At 44.1% G+C, this 11,788-nt stretch overlaps 1 long non-coding RNA gene and 1 pseudogene across 1 annotated transcript; both read left to right on the top strand.

Moving 5' to 3' along the window:
* The first annotated feature begins 2,128 nt into the window (after positions 1–2,128).
* On the top strand, positions 2,129–7,664 carry LOC125717112 (procollagen-lysine,2-oxoglutarate 5-dioxygenase 2-like; annotated as a pseudogene).
* An 831-nt stretch (positions 7,665–8,495) lies between these two features.
* Positions 8,496–11,254, top strand: LOC125716756 (uncharacterized). The gene is made up of 5 exons (XR_007384397.1): positions 8,496–8,569; positions 8,794–8,859; positions 9,631–9,777; positions 10,294–10,418; positions 10,631–11,254. It is a non-coding gene; the product is annotated as an uncharacterized LOC125716756 (long non-coding RNA).
* Positions 11,255–11,788: the final 534 nt, after the last annotated feature.

Below are 11,788 nucleotides of genomic sequence, written 5' to 3' on the forward strand. Positions count from 1 at the left end.
CATGTCTGTAGGGGTCTTTACTCCCGGGATTACCGAGGTCTCATAAAATAGTCATCAACCCCCAACTGAGAGAGACCACCAAGAGGTCTCACCCACAGGTGCTTGGGGGGGGGGTGGGGTAGGTGGGGACGCTGGGCAGCCCCCTGGCAACGGTTGGAGGAGCCGCGTTTTGAAGGAGAAGATGTCGATGCTAAGTAAACAGGATGGCCTTCTGGTCATGATTCTGGGCAGGTGGGGTGCAGTAGTAATGTCTTTCACCTTTATGACCACCGGGGGGAGCTGCTGAAGCATTACCGGTGCCTGATGACTTCTATTGTGCAAGATCTAACACATGTACTAACACCTTGTGTCTTAGACTAGCATGTCTCTTTTCTGTCAAACAAGAATTCTAAAGCATTTACTGACAAAATATAAAGGAAATTGGTTTAAATGTTACCAGGAATAGAATATAAATTGTTCCGCCATAAAGGTCATGAACACAGGTGTTCTTCTTCATTATCAACCTGCAATTTGTTCTTCTCACGCAAATGGTCAAACAGGCATGAAGATTCCCAAGCCAAATGCTTGTTTAAATGGTCGTTTTATTATCCCATCCTCCTTTATCCACACAGCAATGACATTGTTTTGGCTGGAGACACTAAGGATTGTCTGAAGAAGTTCCGAAAATTCGACCACAAGGTCATGGTGGCAGCTGAGTGGCAGGTCTGGCTGAACGAGCATCCGGTCGAAGAATTTCCTGTCATGTTTAACAGAAAGCGGCCCCTCGGTCCCTTGGGAGGTGGGTACAGGTGAAAGGGAGGCTGATGTCTGGGGGACTCAACTCAACTTTGACCTTGCAAGTTCTCTCTGAAAGCTGCTTGAAAAAACCTTTTTTTTTTCTGTGCAAAGCAGTCGAGTAAGAAGATGGATGGATTTCCTCTCTCAGGGCGTCTCCCAGAACATCTTGCATGTCTTTCATAACTAATAGCAGACACTTGCTTTTTGGGTCAGTCCTCGAAGGCCTCATGCATTCAGCTAATGCGAGATGATCTACAGCTGGCCTGAGAGAGATCAGGCCTGACAGGCATGACGTCCCGTAGTGGAAAAATGGCTCCCAAGATATCCTGGTTCAACAGAAGGCCACAACCAGCTGGTACACATTATAGTCTAGGAACACGTCATGGATTAAAATAATGCCACTGCTCTGAATTGAAGTATTGCACTCAGCCAGAGTTAAAACTGTATAAAAGCGGAGATAATGGTTTTATCATTCCTCAACAGAACCATGTCAATGCCAGATAGTAAGTTTCATTTTGTATTCTTTCAGAAATTTAACAGTGGCTGCTGGAACACTTGGGCTGCATGCTTAAACCAGTCCTTCGTCTGTCAAGTTTGGTGACTAAGACTTATTTTGCAATTCCAGAGTTCAGTGGGCTGGGCCCCTTCTAGTCCAGGGTCAATGGAGCACTGTCAGTTGGCATTGACGCGGAATTCACATTGTAGCCCTGTGACTGAAGAATTTGTATTATGGAAGATGTCGTTTACAAATAGGGCTTACACTTCCAAGTCAACCTACCGCTTTTGAGATGTGCCCTTTAATTGCATCATTACAATTTAATGTTTTATAACGTATTTTTTGCAAGTAATATGATAAGTACTATACAGTAATATTTCCAGAGAGAATAAAAAAAATGCTGATACATGTAAAAATCACAAAAACAAATGTAAAGAATATTGCATTGCCTCAAAGGAATGGGAAGCAGAACCTGGTCCAGAGGCTGTAGCTTTGACTAAGGGCTGCTGCCGATAACTGAATTTGTAGACTTGATCACGAAAGTGAGTGGATCTCTACACGTAGCTTTTTTTTGGTCCTGCTGGTGGGCATGGATATCTCAAACAGTGTTTCCCAACCCAGTCCTTGGGGGAACCCCGGACAGTCCACATTTCTGCTTCCTCTCAGCTCCCAGCACACCTGTACCAGGTATTCGGTGTTCCTGATTGGCTGGGAGCTGGGAGGGTGCAAAAACATGGACTGTCCAGGGTTCCCCGAGACCTGGGTTGGGAAACACTGATTTAGAAATCCTATGTTTGCTGCTCTCCATACTGCATCCAACTGTGTGACCAACACCTGCTGTGATTCCCAGGGATGATGGGCTATGCGCCGGACGTCAGCGAGTTATCGGAGTCCTGGGATCCTCTGGAGAATAAGGAGAGCAGAGCGCACCTGGATCCACTTCTGAGAGTGAGTGGAACTTGTAGCGACGTCAGAACATGCTACACCAGTAAGAAGGCAGCTGAACTTTTTAAAGCGAAAGATGGGAATCTGACCAAGATTGAATCTGAGGGAGAATATTATTTGTTTTGAGCATTTGAGGAACATCTCAACATGACAACGGATGACAGGTGTGAGATTTTCCAGACCTTAAGTGAAGAACTTGGTGAGTGCAGATTCAGAGACTTCTTCAGATGAGACTCCGGGAAACATTACCCCGAAATTCTGATTCCTTTCAAGTGATTTAACTGTCAACGCCTGCTTCGTTTTCTAAGGTGAAGTTCTGTTATAATTCGGACCAGAGGAGACGCGGGTCGGGAACGCCATGTATGACACCTTGCCAGTGGTCATTCCAGGAAACAGGAATACCGGGGTGAGCTGAAGGCTTCACAAGCGTGTTGGAGGGATGACGGTGACACTAGGAAGGTTAGCAGATCTGGCTGGTTTGTAGGTTCGCTTTTAAACAGTATCCACACCAACCTAGAAGATCAACCCAATGGGTGAGGTTTCAGTAGAAAATAGGATTATTTGTGAATCTATTTATATTTGGGTGTTTTTTGGAGAAAAAAAAGAATTGAAATCTGGGAATATATCTCACCCCTTTACCATACATAGCTATAAAAAGTACATCCACCCATCTTCTGATCAGGTATCCTGTTTGGGGTCATCGGGGGCCTGGATCCTGAACGTGATGCCAGTTCATCACAGGAGACATACATGCACACACCAGCACAATCATGCACTGTGGACGATTTAGAAACTGTGTGTCTTCAGATTGTGGGAGGAAGACGGAGTTCCCAGAGGAGACATTTGTTTCCATGATGTGGACAGCATATGTTTTACATGCACAGAGCAGGAGTCACACAAAGTACAGTTATATTTTATAAGTTTAATCATTAAGCTAAGCATTTAATCCCAAATAAGTAATGAGAATTTAACAGCATTACTCTGATGTGGATCCAGATATATTATGTGGCTATAAACCGAGTTGTACATTTGCGGTACACTGACTGAGGGACTTTCTGAGCCATGCGTACCATAGCCCTCGTTGATGAAGAACAGCAAAGCACAGAGCATGGAGTTTGTCACTTTCCAGCATACTGCTGAAATCAGTAATGCACATCATGCCTGTTCCCAGAACATTCTCTGAAGGCAAATGATTTCGACTGACAGTACCGTTTTGATACTTTTATGAACTGGACTTGCTTTTTTCATAGGTAAACCTTAACTATCTGCGCAACTACATCCCCAACATTTGGACCTACAAGAATGGCTGCCATGTCGGCAATCAGGATATGATAGACCTATCCAGCTTCAAAGTGAGTCAAACATTATAACATTGACATTTCATTATAGATCTAATATGATTTTCAGGTGACAGGTAGTGAAACCACTTCTCTCTATGGCATCCTGTGATCCTTTGGTAAAAAGAAATCTTCTCCAGTGAACACTGATAACCAGCACTACAGTGCAAACCCGTGAAAATATACTGCAGCGAGGTGGGGGTCCATAACAAGACTGACACCACTTTTTATTATTTCTCTCACACTCACAGCACGGTGTTCGAACACGGTAGCTGTCATCGGGCAGTATCATCACCCTGACATGGGAACTACACAAACAACACACGCAACAGTAAAAATTACTGCATAGCAAAAAGACAATATCTTATACCACAGCTGGCTACATTTCTTAGGGTTAAAGTAGAGGCCTGCCTTACGTGGAGGCCTTACATAAAGTGAAGGCCTGCATTACGTGGAGACCTCATGTAAAGTGGAGGCCTGCCAAAGACTTCCTGCAGGTGGTGTATCAGTGCATTGAAAGTCACTGCAGAACCGAGCATTAAGATACACCGCCGAGTCCAAATGGCATCACCAGAAACCACCAAAGCCCCTAGCCAATGGTAAAAGCCCACAGCTTTGAATGCAAGCTCCAACTGTCAGTGCCCACTATGGAGGACAGGGGTACTAAACCGGCTTAACCCAGCATTGTAATTAAGGGGCTCATCAAAATGGGACAGTATTTAAGCATCGATAGTCCAATAAGGACTCACAGGGGGAGTCCAAAGCCGAGTGTGGAACTGGATTACTGTCAGGGCAGCTGCAGTAATGCAGGAAAAGCAACAATTTTACCAACAGAACCTCTAAGGACGCAGTGGAGGTATAACACTTGGTCCCCCGTCCAATTCGGGCCTTCCCCTGCCAATCAGTGTTGATCTCTTCTAGGAGTTTGGTCATTTTATCTACTGGTTTTGATCCCACCATGACAAGGGGCTCGGCATAAACATCACGGTACAACAGCAAAATCAATCATGGAGCTGCCAGTGTAATATAGCCATCGATAAAACGAATTAACTGAGTGAATAAGCAAACTGAACATTAACCGACATTCTGCATGCAGCAAAGGCTGCTGGGATGCAGCCAAAAGAACTGAGCACGGACACTGTGGTATGCTACAGTACTTTTCTGTGGTCCCAGAAATGGAAAAATGAAACCAAGTGGAAAACACTTATACGTGTGTATGTTTTGTTAACATCAACTCGACAAAAGGCATCAATCTTCACTACCAGGTGTGACAGTCACACCGGTCCTTGTTATTTTGGGAATGACCCGCTTAAAAGCTTAGGTGTAGCGGACGTGGGAGTTCTGGCTGGCAGGTGAAAAGAGTCCCGGCTGTTTAGTGGGGACGATGAGGCACTGGCTTGCTGTCTAAGTCAGGTTTCCTCCTCCTCGTTGTCCGTAGATGAGGCTCTTAGCTGCCTTACGTAAAGTGTGCTAGGCAGAGAAACCTGGGCCAGTCTCACCAGCTGTGTTTAAGAGGACCTCTTACCACCTGCATAATTCTATCACACTTCATGCTTGTACTTTGAAAGTAACCATACAGTTACAGTAAATAGTGGAATAAAAGAACATTCGTCCAGCACCATAGTGCGACGTATAAACAGAACAGGCTGCACATGAGACTGCATAAGACATAGGAACAATGCAATAAGTACAATAAAAAGATACTATTTCCATAAAATACTTTTCCAGTTGTTGTGTTGTTTTTTTTTTAACAAATATAACATTGTAACCCTTTAAGAGGTTTCTACATTCCATAAAGTTTATGACAGCGGTCCCAAATTTGGCGAATGTCTACTGTATTTACATTTTGAAGTCCATATTTTGCGCGGCTGGTTTGAGCCCAGCCGCCATCCCGCTCTGATGGCTCCGCGTTGTGTGATGTAGGAGTATCCCAGAGTGACCCTGGGCGTGTTCGTTCGAGAACAGGAAGGTCTTCCAGAGCTTTGAAGTCATGGGCCCCCGCAAACAGTTGACCTCAGCAGAGGCGCGGGACATGGGAATGTATGCAACCACACGTCAGCTTCCATTGACTGTGGGTAGTGCTCTGCTAGGTGACCATTAGGAAGGCACAGGCCAGACCAAGAATGTTGGAGAACGCCAACAGGCCTTTAGAACCCAAAAAAAATTTAAACAGTACCAACGAGGCACCTCACTCTCATCTTTTGTGAAATCTAAAACCCGCTGATGAGGTTTGACTCAAAGTTGATTTCAGGTCCACGACAAAGTGTGAAGCTGTTACTGGCCACCGCGGTGCTCAGTGGTCGGACTGTATTTTTGCCGCACTGTGTCTGTGTGACGGTGTTTATTTTTCTGTGACCTTCCCTCACCCTGATAATGGAGGCGATACACTCAGTTATCAGCACCAAGGGTGTGATCTGTGCTTTGAAATTCAAGATATCATGCCAGGAATTCTTTTCCTTTTACTTTTGAGAATGGACCTGCATCTCATGCATGAATATTAATCTTTCGTTCCCCAGGGACCAGCGCTGCAAGAATACAGAACGCAGCTACTATTTCAGCGTCGATGCCGACGTGAGGCTAACAAATAATTCGGACCCTGCAGCTCCTGATCGAGCAGAACAGGTGCGTCGCCGTGACGACTCTGACTTCCATCAACCCTTTTAGGCAGCGTGAGACACGGTCTGCAGAACACCACTTAACACTCCAGCTGAAGTCACCTACTACTTATAAATAAAATACATGGACTTTGTCATCAATGTCAGGGAAGAACTGAGGGTTCTCTCACTGTGCATTATGGGTAAATCAAGTGTAAAACACCTTGCTGCTGCAGGGAGTATTACAAAATAGCTGATGAGTCTGACTTGCTTTTTGCCCACTAGAGAGGTGTGTGGGTTTTTAATACAAGGGGTGAGGGAGTAGTAGGGCTATGACTTGGAATGTGGCGTCATTGCTGTGACGGGGGGGCGTGTATAATTCATTAATTTGGCTTCATTCATCTCTCCCAATAAACAGGCTGTTGTGTTTAAATATCAAGTTGTGCCGCTGTAGTCTGACGCCATTGGCTGTGGTCATATTCTCACTGCGTTCTACTGAAATTTCATTGGCTACTTAGAGTTTCTCCCACAATGTAAAGACATGTGACTCGCTTTCGTTTCTGATTTCACCTTCTTTTCCGTAAGTATAATATTAAATATCCCAATATTAATCCTAAACGAGCAGGCTAGTTAGAACGGGTTAGATACAACTGAGGAACAAAGTATTTATGTCCATCTGTGACTTTCTTTTTGTTTTGCTTCTTCTGTACACCTCAGGAAAATAATCGCCCCCCCCCCCTTGTCCATCACCGAGGTAAGACGTCATCCAATTTTTGGGGACCTCTAAGCGCGGATGGCAGGTCCGGGGACGACCTGGACATCGTACACGGACGATGCGTGTGAGTGGCATCGTTTCTGTGCTGTGTTTCTGTGTTTCGCTGTGTGCCATAAGGCCTTCTGTAGCTCTGTCTCCCAGCATTCCTGAAAACAGGCCTTGGAAATGGTGTCACCAAGCTTCAGATAATGAAGAATAAAGAGCAGAAAGTAGCAAATAATTAAACTCGTACTCGTACTCATGCATTTGCCATGGTTATTTTAAAGAATATTTAGTGACAGCGTACCAGTCTGCTCAAAAATACAGGTCTTGTTTCATGAAACAACATAACAGCATGATATATATATATATATATATATATATATATATATATATATATATATATATAAAGGACACCATAAAAAGGCTTTTCTCCCAAAACTATAAATTATGGATGAAGATGATGCTAAAGCTCTCTTTCAGTTTTTTATTTCCTCTGTCTATTTCTCGCCAGGGGGGTGTGGAACGTTCCGTACGTGGCTCATATCTACCTCATAAAAGGGGAGATGCTGAGAGCCGAGCTGAGAAACCTGCAGCTCCTTCACCCTGCAGAGAATGGACTCGGCTTTGTGCAGGAAGACACGCGAGCTGGTAAGAGGCTCCCACCATCGATGTCTCTGCCAAGGTTTTGTGGGGTACCGGGTTTGGCACAGTCTCTCTGTCCCTCCAGACGTATGTCATCTCATCAGCCAGAGAAGTAATGTGAAACTTAATATCAAGAGTCGTATTTGTAATCTTGGCAAGACCAGTCTTGCTAACTTGCCTTCCAAGAACTAAATTGGGGAGCAATGAATCATGGGATTGGTCTTGGTCGGCGAGGATGCAACCAATGTGTCCTTGATATTTGGGGCGGGACAAGAATGACGTCCGGGGATTTTTACTGTCCTCTATGCTTGCGTTCTTCATATTGGAACTGATCTTCGGTAATGGAAGATGACGTAAAATGGGTGCACAAGAACGCAAGTATGGTCAAGTACACACATTAACACACTATCAGCAATGGACAATGGTAAGAGGTCAACCAAGTTGACCACAACAGCCTGGATGCCATTGTGATTTAGATATGGCCAGACTCTTGGTTCAACCTAGATACGGTAGTTATTGCATTCGTAACCTGAAACGTTTCTGAAAGCTTTTGCTCATATCTATCTATCTATCTATCTATCTATCTATCTATCTATCTATCTATTGTAAGTTTCTCTGGACAAACGTGAGCCAAACAAGTAATATAATGTTATTAAAATTTCCATCCATTTTCTATAACTACATATGGTCAGGCATAGGAGAGGCATATTAAAAAATAAAAATCAATATTCTCTGATGAATATTCAGGAGAGAGGGGATTTATTCAAAGTAGCCAAAGTTTACAAATACCAGATTTGATGTTTTGATCCACCTATTGTATGTTATGCCCTGCTAGTAATGTAATGTGTATTATTCGTATTTTACTTTAACACTGATCCTGTCCTGCATTTTACGTTTCCTTTAAAGGGCATTTTTCATGTATGTCGCAAACCGCCACGATTTTGGAAGACTGATTTCCATCGTTAGCTATGAGACGTCGCATTGCAACGGCGACTTGTGGCAGATATTTGAAAACCCAGCGGTAAGTTCATTATGGGCCATTGCCGCTGTAATGTGTTTGACTGCTTCATTATTCCTGTCGTCTAACCACCTGCTGTCCTAATATTGTCATCAAAGGGGCTGTAATTTGTAGAACTAATCACTTCACTTACATGTGGATGAGCATGGAGATAAAAGAGTCTTTGTTCTGTATCTTCTCTATGTTTTACAGTGAAAAATTAGCTGTTTTTATTTAAATGATTACAGGAATGGAAGGAAAAATATACCCGTCCTGATTATTCCAGAATTTTCACAGAGGACATCATTGAGCAGGTATATGCCACATCAGTGGTACATGCAGTCTGATAAGGTCACCCGTGTTAATTTTGCAGCCTAATCTATACTTATCGTTCCTTGGTATGTATGTTTCTTTAGCCCTGTTTAGATGTTTTTCGGTTCCCCATATTATCTCCCAAAGCTTGTGACAAGCTCGTCGGAGAGGCGGAAAACCTTAGGGAATGGTTAGTATAACCCAGCAAACTGGGTTAGTATATACCGCTGGTTAGTATATACCGCTGGTTAGTATATACCGCTGGAAGGACAACTGTCTCATTAGATTAATAATTATGGGGCTATTTGTGAAATTAGCTTAGGAGCTTTAGCCAAAGACCTTTCCTGAGATTGGGTGTCCCAGTTTGCTTCTGATTGTTGGGGGGCAGAAGGCAAATCATTTATTTGAATTTGAGTCGGGAGGCTTTTTTTGGGGGTCCTGAAGGATGCATTCAGATGGAGGACAGGCAGACAGAATTTAAATTACAGTGTATCTGAAGAAAAATAAATGAAAAGCAGAGCTGAAAAGGGAATGTGTCTTGCGGGTGTTCCATTTAAATTTTTATTTTATAATCATAACTTTCTGCCAAATGGGGTTTCTTAAAACCTGTAGAAGGTTCAGGAGACGCAGTAATCCTCAGCGTGGTGACAGCTTCGCTGTGAAGCGTGACGACAGGCTTACAGATACCAGAAGATTGAGGATGTCTTTGGAAAGGGGCACCATGCCACATGTTGTCTTCACCTCTGTTGTTTCCTCACTCACGCCCCCTGAAGGATAAACGGCCAACAGCGGGGCATGAGCCCCTTCTGGCAAGCGGCGTTCATGTGGCACAGATGAATTTCGAGAAGAAGTGGCCGTTCTTTATCCGGCAGTTCATTTCACCGGTGATTGCAAAGGTTTTCTTTGGGTACAGCACAAAGGTAAGTCAGGATGCCCTTGAGCTGAAGCGAGATAGATGTCTGACTGATGGTGTTTTTGAAGAGATATTCAAAACAAAGTGTGCGTAGTCTTAAATCTACGCCAGTCAACTTTATTTTTTTTAAGGGATGTCTACAAATGCGGTTGGTGGGTAATAGCTCAGGAACATGATTTTGGAATTATTGGTTTTTAGGTAAGATTGAAAGCCATGTTAGCAAGTAGCAGGATGGCTAAAGCTTAACGTTTCCAAGTCCAAGAGGGAGATGTAATCTCACTTGGGAGGCTTTGCCTAATTAGCCAGCAGGCCTAATGTTCAGCTGTAAAATGGATGAAGCACCATCATATGAGCAGTTAAATGAATTGTCATTGGTTTATTTGGGTCATGTGCAATGACTCCCTTAGAAGGACATTCTAAATTCCTCCAAGACTCTGTTAGACATTTTTAATTGCAGCAACTGGTGCATCCTTACCTTCTTCAGGTAAGTCTCCTGTTGTCATTCTGTGGCTCTCGCTCCAAGGTTTCTTCATGGTAAACTTCATCGCCAAACGCAGTGCAGAGGGTTTGGCCAGTCAGAAAACACGTCATGACAAGTCAACACTCACCATGAGCATCGCACTCAACTACGTAGGCGTGGATATTCAGGTGAGGGCTGAGGTACACTTTTCTGTTATTCACATATTTCGTGATTTACTTAAGATACATGGGATCAAACTCAGTGCTGGTCAAACCATTAGGTGACATTAGACAACAGCTTTTAAGAAGCAAAAATACAATGAATTAGTAGTATTATTGTGATAAAAAATAATAATTTATGTTATTTGACTAATTTGGTATTTGATGGCCTGTTTGTACAGGGAGGTGGCTGTAAGTTGCACAGGTACAACTGCTCGATCGAGTTTCCGAAGGAGGGGTGGAGCCTGATGCACCCAGGCACGCTGACACACCTATGCGAAGGCCTGCCCATCACCAGCGGCATGCAGTACGTGGCCATGTCCTTTATCAATCCGTGACTGAGCCCTCAGCTCTCCGCCCTATCCCCGAGAATCCTACTACGGGACAAGAAATGTGCCTCTCGTCTGAATTCAGGGTGGAGACTGAACTGATGCATTTTTGCGAATCCGTTTTAGATGAGATGTTCCTAACTTCTCGGTGACTGTCAGTCTGCGTGGCGAGAGACACAAAGAAAAATTAAATAACCTATCAATTGGGCAGAAACTTTTTGATTTCATTCAATGCTGAAAGTGTCTGAAAGATTTAAGAAGATAAAAGCAAACGGAGAATACATGCCGACACAGAAATATATCTGGAGGCTTTCTTAAGTAGTTCAGAGTTGCAGTGGAAGCAGTGGAAGTACTGGGATTTCATGCACAATTCAAGCAATATTTTGTATTTCAGGTGCTTTGTGGCACTAATGCGAGCCCCGGTTTGATGTGACCTTCAGCACAGACTGATTTAAACTTGACCGCGGACCGTGAGTTCGCAAAAGCGGCCACTGAGGTGTATTGCATAAAGCCGAGGAGGGGTCTTTTATTAAAGATTTCTCCATTTGCCCCCCCCCCCCCCCCCCGCAGCATGCCGCCATGGAAACAGCCACCGGGGGGGCAGCGGGGGCTAGGTGGCAGAGCAGGACAGACGGGGAAGAAAAGAGCCCGGGGTTAGGTGGCGGCCCCATAATAGAAAGCGCATTAGCCGCATGTCAGAGATAGCCGGCGGACCAGCAGACAATCAGCGCCGGTGCTAAGTGAAAGAGGAAATGGCTCTGTCACTACATATTCCCTTTAAAGTCCAACCAGCCCGCGCTGTCTGGCTACTGCTACCATGGCGATAAGAATAAGATGCCAGCACGTCACGCTGGTTCACTGTGGCTCGCCAGTGTGAATATAAGCTAGGAAATACTAATGAAAGACTGATTCGGAAAGTGTTTATATGAATTGTGCCATATTTTTTAATGCTTTAATGTCTGGGTGAGAGGTAAGAATAAATAGCGACAGCGGAGAAACGACCTATTCTGA

Source organism: Brienomyrus brachyistius, chromosome 21 (genome assembly GCF_023856365.1).
Source record: "Brienomyrus brachyistius isolate T26 chromosome 21, BBRACH_0.4, whole genome shotgun sequence".
NCBI classification, from domain to species: Eukaryota; Metazoa; Chordata; class Actinopteri; order Osteoglossiformes; family Mormyridae; genus Brienomyrus; species Brienomyrus brachyistius.